The sequence below is a fragment of the Lissotriton helveticus genome, chromosome 1_1 (assembly GCF_964261635.1).
Source record: "Lissotriton helveticus chromosome 1_1, aLisHel1.1, whole genome shotgun sequence".
In the NCBI taxonomy this organism is placed as follows: domain Eukaryota; kingdom Metazoa; phylum Chordata; class Amphibia; order Caudata; family Salamandridae; genus Lissotriton; species Lissotriton helveticus.
In genome coordinates, this window is record NC_136057.1 from 683033197 (window position 1) to 683045402 (window position 12206).

General features: G+C 45.4%; 1 protein-coding gene across 7 annotated transcripts in view; it reads left to right on the top strand.

Annotated features, from left to right (window-relative positions):
• FRMD4A (FERM domain containing 4A) overlaps positions 1 to 12206 on the top strand; it is an 853273-nt gene that overhangs the window by 520746 nt on the left and 320321 nt on the right. The gene's annotated exons all lie outside the window — the stretch shown is intronic.

Here is a 12206-nt window from a genome sequence, read left to right on the forward strand (position 1 = left end):
AAATGTAATTTATGGGGAAAAAACAGGATATTATGCATCACCGATTTCTTATAAAAGACTCTCGTGTTTTTAGGGATTTTTCTGTCTGTCCTGGTAGTAATATTGCTGTAATGGATTACATAAAAGGCATATTTTTTAAAGTCAATTACAAGTCTTGGCCGGAAAGCTTGCTTCGGGCAAATTGTTTCATTATCCTATGATAATCAAGGACATGTTTTCAAGCGGGAAGGCAGACTCTTAAAATAGGCACCGCATGCTGAAGGTAAATATGCTTTTCTTTTCTTTTTCCATCCCAGTGATATAATGTAACTCTCCCATATGGCGCTAAAGGTTTAGCTACAAAGGAATTTCTTGACATTCCTTCATCACATTTTGATGCAGTCTGCCATGATTTTACATGATTGAATGAAAACAAGAAATTTAAGATAGATGCCATGTGGCCCTCTGGAAAATGGAAATGCATGCAATACTAGGGCTGATCATCCATGTAGATAAAATTAGTGTAATAATACAGTGGAGATGGGAAGAAGAATCGCATGTGGAAGACAGGGGGCATTAACAGTGGATCCTGGAATTGATGCTAACATCTGAAGAAATCAATGTACCATGAGCCACTACATTAACGAATTAAACTAAATTAGTAGTGGGCTCATTGGTACACTAGTCAGACACAGTTCTTTATGAATAGTAGGGTATATGCGCTTGTACTTTATTGTTTATTGCACCTGTGCTATGTGATCTTGCAGCCAGCATTCATACGAGGGCTGAGAAGAATTGTAGGTTGCAGATACTTGGGCAGTGCTTGATAGAGGTAGCTCTGCAGTCTCAATTCATGCACCGAATGGCACATGGCTCCTGCACCAAAGGGGCATGTTTGCGGGACACAGTTATATAGCGTGCTTTCCCATGACCTGTCCCTCACACGTTTCCAGCCATGCTGCAATACATACTCTTTAATTAAGGATTTTCCCCATAAGTGCTTGTCTTTGTTGCCTTTTCTTGTCCATCTTACCTCTCTCGAGTGGAGCATGTTTTGTACTGAAACAGAAATGATGACACTCGTGAAGGTAATCTGTAGTAGGTAATAGCATGTAAAGGGATTATCGTTCATTTCCGATGACAAGGTTTGCTATCCTGTGGGCCTGAGAGACTATATGAATATTTAAGACCTGGGTTCCAAAGGTCCATACAAAGGATGGGGGATGCCCAGTGATTTGGAGACTGAGCATCAGTTTCATAATTCTGGCTAGTAAACTCTGAACTTATCTACAGTATTAGGCAATGCCATGTAAACCTATGCAACTCACGAGAGACCCGAGAAGAACCTTCAAGCAACAATACACACCTACTTAGCTAAATAAGTCATGCGATCGCCGCAGAACATTCACCCATCCTCAGATTGACTGCCTCCAGAGTAGACTTAATTTGAAATACCCTCTAGAATCACCTCTCCTATTGGAGAGTCTCTTGTGACAAGCATTGGCAAAGACAATAGATTGGTTGTGGCAAGCTAGCGTGATCACTACTTTTTTTGTAGCAAGCAAATAATTCAAAAATGAAAAGAGGAAAGAAATGTGATACCACCTACATGTAGCACCAATATACTTGCTATAGAAATGTGTGTTTTTTTTTTTTTTAAATGAATGTAATTTTAACAGACAGTACAGTACATCCTAGCAGGGAAGTGCACTTTGAAAGGAAATACACCTTTCTCGGTTTTATACACTGCATTCAAAAATACTATTCTCATTGTCACAAGAAAAGGTACCATTTGATTTGAGTTATTGTATTCATAAAGCAGTTTAACCATACAAAAATGTCTCAAAAAGGGATAAAGAATGGAAAGCAACAAGCACTGGAAAAGTAAAGCACTTACACACCAACCCTGGAAATCCCCTGCAGTTCTTTTTAGGCTGATGTGTGCAGGTGATCAGGCAAGATGGCATCACTGGCAGAGATGAGTCAATAGCTCAAATGGGCTGACCCACTGCTGCATGCTATTTGCTGTAGAGACAAAAAGCAAAATATGAAAGACCAGTTGAGCAGGCAGAGGGATGTGGTGCTTACTCGAAGTTCCTCTATGTATGTATGTATGTATGTATGTATGTATATATGTATGTATTTGTTAGGTTTTTTTTATCGCATGAGGTTGGTGAGGCAGCTAAAAACCTTAAAATTGAAGGCACAATGGGGATTTACAAGAACTTGGTTTAATCATGTGAAATAATCTCAGACAACTTAATTCACCCTGCTCCCTCCAGTTCTTCAGTTAGGCAACACACACACCAAAATCCACCTCCGTACACATCCACACACACACCCACAAAAATCCACCTCCATACACACCCACAAGCGCTGACACCCACCCGTTCACCCACATACAACCGAACACCCCCACATTCCTACTCCCAAACATACATACTCTAACATCTCCTCATATAAACGTATAACAACGTGCCCTTTCCACCCCCACCATCACACGGACAACATCCCCACACTAGTGATGGGATCATATTCCTGGCTTTCCCCAGACAGCCACTATGCAACCACTATGTGGTGCATATGTGCTTTATACAGAATCCAGCATTATTACTGCAATTGCCCTTAAACATTTTAAATCTAAACGTGCGCTTTAGAGAGGGACATGTAGAAATCCTCCAATGGGCGTGATATCTTGCTCACAATTTCTAAATGGATAAAGTGGAACAGTCACACTCTCGGTCCACACGGCCCATTTTATCTGCTGGAGGGTTCAATGGGAAATGTGGGTTGAACCATCTTCCAGTGCCTTTCCATCAGAACCCACCATCCCCGCTTCCGCAGTAACCATGAAAATGAGTGCTACATAGCTAGAATGTTACAGGGGCCAGTTGGGGAGAGGGCATGTGATTAGATTATTTTGAGGAGAACGTGCAACCCTCATGCAAGAGATTTAAACATTCTCCAGGACTCGGTGACGAGTGGATTGGGAATGGTGCCAATGCTGGCCCTGATCCATTGCTTCAGAATCACAAGAATGTGGAAGCAGCCTTATCAGAGGCTGTGAGTCTTGTGGAAGCATTCAGGAAGGAAGCTCCTTTTTGTCACACCATATTTCACAAAACGTACACAGTGTATATGGCCACTTTAGATTCCAAGCTCATGACCTACTGTAGGCCCGATGTTCCCACGCCACGATCAACATCAGGTCAATTTGTTGAAAGTTTCAGGGCTGTGCTATTCCAAAGGCTCCAGACAATATGTGCAACGCCTGAAGGTGTCCATCAAAATGTCATTTACTTCAGTGCTCTGCGAGCTACCCCCCCTCTCTCCCAATTTCGACGACCCACATTTTCTGCTTCACCCTTGAATGTCGCTAATTTCCCAACTGGGAGGAGGTCCTAGTCAGGTCATAATTCAATTCCGCTACATCTTGATGAAGAGCAAACTAGTGGCTTTGTCTAAGTTGAGCATAATTGTCCATTTATAGAAAATCTGAGTCATAAGAGAGCGGCCACCAGGATGTACCAGTTGCGGAGCACAATGCTGCTATACAGAGCATGTCGCCGGGGACTTGGTCGGACCCTCTCCATCACTTAATCATAGGCTGCATCAATTACTCTCTTATTAGACAAGTCAATTAATTCCTACTGAATTTCATAAGGAATTTTCATATTTTCGAATGTAGCTTGGTGCCTTCGAATACGTGTGAGCCGGGTGCGCTTGCAGATGTGCATTGAAGTGCACAGAGGGGGCTTTCTCTGAAGGGAGGTGGAGCGGGGCCAAGATGACCTCATGCGCGTTGTTCTCCTGCTGTGACCTGAGGTAGCCCAGCCACATGACCGTGACATCTTACGCCGTCCTAACAAAAGCTGCTGTTGGATACCATGTATCAAGAGATTACTGAAGATGACATAAAACCCACCTTTATCCAACTTCTCCAATATCAGTAATTAGTCATCCGATCTCAGATTCAAAGGACAAGATGACGCTTGTAAATCTTCGTCATTCTTCTGTAGTTAACCAGCACTTAACCATTTCTCAAATCTTTTAATCTTTCATGAAACATAGATTTCATCTTTTTATTTGCTAAATATTTTCTATACTACACATTGCACACTGTTTGTCACAAGCACATTTTTCAGAGCCCCTTGCCTGAGGTAAGTCTTGTTGTGTTTGTGATAGGCTTGTTCTGTGCCTTCGGTGTGCGGGATTACATTTGGAACAATGAAACGGCACAGAGGACTTGTATAGAATCGATGCTCAGAACAGTGGGAAGTGTCATTGGATGAGTGTTCAGGTCAGAGAAAATATTGTTTTCTCTCTGGGAATGATCCCCCCCCCCCCCGCCCCCTCTCCCAGAGTTTAAGATAAAATTTGGTATTTTTGATTGGTGTTAGACCTGACTATGTTTTGCAGCTTACACTCTGGTAGCCTGGTAGACGTTAGTCGTTAGTAATCGCCTTTTTGTTTAGGTGAGATAACACAAATAGAGAAATTACGTTTTAAAAATAATCCCAGAAATTGTCACATTCTGTCCCACTCCCTTACAGTTCAACCTCCCACAAAGGATCGACAAGAAAGCGGAGCATCCAACAAGAAATCAATCATTCTCGATAACAAATTTACCAAGGCCTGTTGTCTACCGGTCAGACTGTGGTGTTTCGGTAGTGTTTGCTAATCCTGGGCGAAATTACCACAAAATTACTTGTAATTATGCAAAAGGCATCTTGAACTCAAAAAATTACCTGAATGGTCCGGGTAAAAATTGTTGGCGGTCAAAACACTTCCGTTCACGTTCGGATTTGTAGTTTTGTGCTAAAAAGTTACCCAAATGGCCCGCGTGACTAAAAAATCTACCTGAAATGTTAGTTGATTTTCTACGTTAAAGGTTCAAAATATTGGCGTTCATGTTTGGATTCGCAGTTTTGTGCTCAAAATACCCAAACAGACCTGCTTATGTAAAAAATCTACCTGAAATGCTGCTCACTCTCAAACATGACCTGATCAGTACATCTCATGTTAAAAATTCTCCTCGAATTCATGCAAAATGGTTTAATGGCAGAGCTTAATTTGTAAAATAAATAAATAAATAAGTTCTCGGGCCCTCGTCACGCGGCCACTGCAGCTTGCATCTTTCATTTCCCCTATACGTGCCGCGAGTGACCGAATCAAAACAACTATTAATTAGCACACCCTACAAGTATGACATTTCAGACTATTCCAGACCCCAAAGCTACAATAATGGCCTGTACAGCAGATATAAGTCACTTCGAATGTTCATTGAAATAGTAAACAACTATTGTTGTGTTAATCTCTAATTTAGATAAACATTGCAGACTGTCATAAGAGCCAGTGTTGACAATTAAGTTCAGATGCCGAGCACCGGAAACCACAGGCTCAAATTAAGCACTGTAAACGGGCTAGTGTTTGCTAAGCAGTGTGTGGTTGCAGTACGTCTTTAATGTGGCTCCATGTACATTAGCTGTCTGATCATACATTACAGATGTTCAGATTTCCATGACTCCCCTCCTCAGAGTCGGGCTTCTTTGCATGCCGCGGCTGCCTTGTATGTTGTGTTTTTACGGATTGCTTGCAGCAAAGGATGGGGCGGTGCCTGCTAAACTGGGAACAGTCAGGTCACATGCAGGCCTTTCTCTGAATCCTTCAGAATTGTATGTGACATCTCGTGGCAAGAAGCGATCTGAGGCTCCATAGCCGCGGGCCTCATACAATAATTACTGTCAGTCAGGTTTGACAGCAGGCGGCCAAGAAACGCCTACAATAAAGTGTGTAGGGAAATGCATGAACCCTGCAGCAGGGCTGTGGGGTGGGAGGGTTAGGCTGATGCCATCCACTCCTGTTTACTCCCCACTAAACGCTTTGGATCAGATTTGCAGCCTTCCCTTGTGAGTGTGCAAGTGAGGGTAGGATCAAATTGCATATGTCCCATTTCACTCAGAGCTCCTGCCTTGAGGGGATATGTGTGTGAAGGTGTGACATGTTACATGTAAGTGCCTGAGTGGGAGTGTGGACTTCCACGTGGGATGGCATTCCTAATTCTCAAAGGGCAGCATTCCTACGTGAGAACCACAAATGCAGGGATGTCAAGACCAGGCAAGAGGGACGCCCCTGCGCAGACAAAGGTAATGCTGACTGCTTGTTGGCAGCTCGCCCCCTACCGTAAAACTCGTGTACTGCAGGAGCCATTGTTGTACAATTATTGTTGCACCCAAAGTGGATATAATCATAGTCAGTCTAGGACAGATAATAGGCCGGGTAGCAAAATAAAAGTGCCAGCCATTAGTGAATTAGATAACTAACACTGGGCTACATTTTCAAATCAGGGCAGTTTTGAACTTGGAAAGATGCTCTGTAGGTGTTTTGCAAGGTATGGGAGACTGCATGCATTCGTACGTGCTCCAGGCAATGTTTGTGTTAACATCAAGGAACTCAACATTAACAAGCATTTACAATGCAACGGTCTCGCCTTTGAAAAAGTTAGAGCTACTGGCATTGTAAATGACAACATTTTTATTTATGTGTTGGTTTTAAAAACAGATAAATAAATGGCCCTGTCATTTACAATGCCAATAGCTTAATCTCTCGCAAATGCCACACACAAAAACACAGACCCACACAGTCCCACACACATACATACCTACAGAGCCACACGCAGAGCCACACACACACACACACACACACACAGAGCCACACACACATACACAGACACACACACAGCCCCCCCGCACCCCTGTCGGGACGCACCCTCCAGGGCCAGCATGGACGGGAAGTCCTTGCAGTTGGAGATGCTGGTGGAGTCGGTGATGCAGGTCTTCCACAAGTTGGAGCAGAAGGTGGCTGTGGTGATGACCGTGCCGTCGATGCTCGACACCTTCCAGTAGTCGGTGGGCAGACCAGCACCCAGCCCGACAGGGCCAGCAGGAAGGCCACGATCTCCCCCGCCGCGCTGGCCATGGTCCCCGGCGAGGGTCACAGGGCACAGGTGTCAGAGCTGAGGGCACGGGTGAGGGCACAGGGGTAAGAGCTGAGGGCAGAGGGGTGAGAGCTGAGGGCACAGGGGTAAGAGCTGAGGGCACAGGGGTAAGAGCTGAGGGCACAGGTAAGAGCTGACGGCACAGGAGTCAGAAGCGAGGGCCTAGGAAGAGCTGAGGGCACAGGGCAGGGTAAGAGCTGAGGGCAGAGGGGTAAGAGCTGAGGGCACAGGTAAGAGCTGAGGGCACAGGTAAGAGCTGAGGGCACAGGGGTAAGAGCTGAGGGCACAGGTAAGAGCTGAGGGCACGGGTAAGAGCTGAGGGCAAAGGGGTAAGAGCTGAGGGCAAAGGGGTAAGAGCTGAGGGCATAGGGGTAAGAGCTGAGGGCACAGGTAAGAGCTGAGGGCACAGGTAAGAGCTGAGGGCACAGGAGTAAGAGTTGCGGGCACAAGGGTAAGAGCTGAGGGTACAGGAGTCAGTGAGGGCACAGGTAAGGGCAGAGGGCAGCGTGGTGAGGGCTGGAGGCCTGGGTTGAGGTCAGAGGGCACAGGTGCCAGAAGTGAGGGCCTAGAAAGAGCTGAGGGCAGAGGGGTAAGAGCTGAGGGCAGAGGGGTAAGAGCTGAGAGTACAGGGGTAAGAAGTGAGTGAGGGCCCGGGGTGAGATCAGATGGCAGAGGATTCAGAGCTGAGGGCACCTGCGAGGGCAGAGAGCAACGCGGCTCGCAACTTTAAGGAATGCCTGGAGCGTTGGAGTCCCGCCTCTCACGGGCTCTAAAACAATAATGCCACAGGATGCTGTGGCGGAACGATGGAGCGGCCCTCTGCCCTCCGGGGCCACTCTAGAACCACTGCTGAGCCCCCCAGACGCCCACACTCACCGGGCTGCTTTGGCGGGGGCTCCTCGTCGTCCCCGCGCTGCTCCTCGAGGCGGCGACTCCCTTCACTGGCTGCGGGGCTCTCCCTTTACTCTGAGAGCCTCGCGGCTCTCGCGGCTGGACTTCTATCTCTCCTCTCACTCCCCGGGGCTCTCCCACGCTCTTGGGAGCCCTGGGGGGGGGAGGGTCTATAGGTTAGACCTTTTTGCTTTGCCAATGTTTGTTTAAAAAGGGTATAGGTCTGACTGTAGGAATTATTGAGTGTGATCACTGTGCCAAACTGTTTCTAAGGATCACCCTCTTCCATATTCTGCACCAAGCCTTGGCTGGTTGACATATTGTATATATGGAGAAACCTGGTTAGGCAACTGGAGGGTAAAAGTGCCTAGGGCTCTGGGACACCAATGGTAATAAACAAGAGCACTCTTGCCTTCCAGGTACTGCACCCAGTGACGGCTGACTACCTCAGGGAAAGGGTTCAAAGTTATCCTTCCCAAGGCGCGTAAATACACAAAGCTCTGAGGCATCCGGGCAGCCTGTGGCACTATTTACAACTGCTTAAAATACACGAGTGCTTCCTATATACATAATTTACTCACAGTGTGTATTCTTTATTGTTTAGAAATGTAAAAATATATTCCAAACATGATGCGTTTCAAAACCTTATCAATCACAGAAAGTGGACTAGTGGGATCAGTCTCAGCAGCCTGTGTGCGGCTGAGAGAGAGGCACAAGATCCTTGTGCATAAGTCTACAGTACTGTCAGCCATTTTATGAATTACTTGGAGAAACACGCAGTCAGCCAGTATGGCATCTCTGTTACGGATGCGGCAAAAATAATCATTCGCAATTTTTTTAAAGGGATGCCCATTTCAGACGCCCTACAGACGCTAATGAACGAGGTCATCACGAATTTTATACTGCGACATTTTATTTTTTTCCACCTCAGAAAAACCATTGTTTCTGCCTTTCAAAGGTAGTCTTTTCCTGAATGGACGTGGGCTGTAGGTGCACTCCGGGTACATGAACTGCCCAGTGAAAGCACTGTAATAGAAATGCTGTTCTAAAATCATGTTTCCAATTTTGCCTTCGGTTCCCCCTTTTCTGTAACCAGATAAAACCAACCTGCTGGCCCACATGAGGGCTTTTACAAACCCAGCGCCAGATACAGACAGATGGGGGTGGCATGTTTGTGCAGCTCCCCCGCGCTCCTCTCCCCTCCTCCAGAGCATGTCTCACCCCTTGAGTGCTTTCAGAGCTACGGTGCTGGCCAAAATCTGATGCACTTCTTCTGCCTTTCCCAGGCCTGCGAAGGCAAAAAGGTTCGGCTTCCACAGCCCGACAAAAACACATTTGTCTTTTCGCCTCCGAAGGCCTGGGCAAATAGCAGCGATTCACAAAAAAAGAACATGGCGGATCTGTCTGCAGTCGATTTTTCCTATCAGTATATGTATGCATATATAACAATTAATACACATAACTTCCCCTTTTGGTGATTGTTTAAAATGATATAAATGTAAACACATAAAAGGGATACATTGATAACGAAACAAATCCATTAATTTCAGAAGGGACGGTCTGTATAAACCTGAACTATAAAATGTCCCCGCGCCTCCTGTTTGGTACCGATTCTACACAGTTTAAGCACTCTTGCACATGGTATAATTAAAATCTGTTTCCTCTGGAAGCATTATAAAACCAGGCGTCGCTCTCGGCCGAGCTCTGCTTGCCGGACAGCGAGCAGCACTCCTTGGAGACACGGTTCGAAATGACCAAAACATGCCGGAGGGAAAAAAAAAACATCCGCCCACCGCCGGAATGACCTCACAAAGGGGCGGAGAGCAAAAAAAATCGCTGGAACGCCCACGAATCTCCTCCGGCAATGACGGACAGATCTCTCTTCCAATGGCTAGCCTCCATTTATGGAGCTAGCCAATGGAACAGAGAAGCGGGACAAAGCCCCATACTGCTTCTCAAAAGATTTCACCTGCGCAAACGCTGCTGCGCAGCGAACGCCAGGCGAAACCTAAAAACCGGCCACCAGACCATCAAACAGGCCTAGAAACAGACAAAAAACGGGTCCACACACTGACCTGTCAGACCATCCCTTCTGGCACTGGCTGATTGCAGTATAGGCTAGTCCGAACCTGGATGGATACTGTACAGAATGGGCTATTAGTAAAATAAATCCCCCCAATTTTTTTTCTCGTTATCTGCAATATTGAGTTAATACTTTAATGCAATATTTCGGTGGGGCGCTATGAGCTCTGCAATGTGCTCCAAATTCGGCAAAGTTAGCAGGCCTCGCCCCTGCCTGCTATGCGGAGTAGCAACTACATCTCTATACCTGCTAATTAGGTATACATGGCGGGCTGACATTTGTTTTCTAGGTGGCTCTCCCCCACAAGGTACCCAAAATGCTTGCTTGAATAATGTACATAAGCGTTGTATATTCCCTGTGCGAATATGCGTAGCCCGAATGTGCCACCCTGGGTTTTGTAAAGGTAACCTATATGCACATTAGAAGTTTCAGCACATTTACGAAATTGATTTTCCTATTTTACATCCAGCTCCCATTCACTTCCTAGACCCTGACCTCTGAGCCTTTATGTGAAAACCTTAATTCTAGAGAGTTCTTACTCGAGTCCTAGTTCTTACTCTGTACCCCTCTCTGCCTCAAGGTGACAATGGCAGTCTATGTGGTATTCCCTCAGGAACTTGAAGTACCATGAGTCTTTATTATTGCAGCCTTAAACAGTAGATGCAATAGTCACTCACTTGTACTTACTTCTTGTACATAATGTAAAGCACCCGCGCTGTTCTGATTTCTAACACACATTGGCAATAGTTTCTACATTTTTACCTACTGGTAAATAAGTCGAAATTCACAGCAAAAACTCACAAGCAATGCACCGGATTTAGATTTGTTGTTTGAAATCAATAATTTTAAGATCTGAGTTTGCCCTCGTTTGGTGCAGTTCCACTGTCATTCAAAGCATTCACTTGTTTCTAGTTCACTCCAATGAAGGGGTCTTTGGCATGCTGTTTCAGGCTTCCCTTACTTGCCCTGCTTCTGTATCTCTCACTTTTTGACTTTCATCTCTACCAGTGTATCCAATCTCCTACTTAACTCGCCAGCCACTACGCCGTTTCCAACTTGCCACCACCCCCCAAGCCAACCAGTTCTCCAATATTGATTTTCTGAAAGATACTTCTAACATAGATTTCTCACCTTTCCCCAGGCGCCATACCTGAGCCACAGGATTTCGTAGCAGTGCTCCCACACACCACTAGGCGCCCCCGTGCGGCATCTCATTGACCGTTCCACCCTGGAAATGATTGAGAGGCGCTGCATATAAGCGCCTCCTTTTCGCGCCAACGTCAGTGCCTTTCTTACCGCACCTTTGAACTCCACTCCCTTTATCATCAGTTCATCATATTTTTCAGTGATGTCTCTACCTAAACCTACAGGGTTCAAACCATGCTGTGTCTATTGAAAACAAATGTCGGTTCCGAACCCGCTTCAGGTGTGCGATTGGTGTTCGTGCTCGGGGCACAACCCTGAAGTCATTCTATGAGTATGCCCTCACGCAACTGAAGGCGATCTGGAACAATGGAGCGGACATCAAAATAAGTCACAAACCTCATGCACGTCCTTCTCTAACTTGAGAATGTGAACTCATTCCCACTCTCTAGGCCAATCCTGCAGCAGGTCTTCATTGCTGTCAAAGTCATCTGGTAAGTCCAAGTCAAGGGGAAACCACAGGAAGGTTCATCTGCACACAATTATGCTTCTCTCTATCCAAAGATAAGTCACAAGGGCGTCAAAGTGACACTCGAGCTCTTTCCCAATCCAATGGAGTACCCATAATTGTTCATCCATATTTTGACGTGGTATCTGTTAAAACATGTCAAAGCATGTTGGCACAGTGATCATTGAAGGAGCGGGGGTCTGAACATTTTCATTGAATATGATACTCAAGGTTTGCAAGAAAACAAATACATTCGTATCTGTTAAAATATGTCAAAGCATGTTGGCACAGCGATCATTAAATGAGTAGTGGGTCTGAACATTTTCTTAGAATATGATTCGCAACAAGAAAACGAATAGATTAGAACATAAAATTAAAGAGAAAACTGGAGCACTAGTGAAGTGCAGTCATTGACCACTTGTGGTTAAAAGAATAATGCTATAAAATACGTGTACTTTTGTTTGCTACATATTGGTTTTGAATTGTGTTGTAATGATTTTCATTGCACCTAGGACTTACTTGTCTGTAATCCAATCTCTCACATGATTTCCTGCTGAGCTCTTTGTTTGTTAACAATAAATGTTGATTGCTAGTCCCTGTGCACG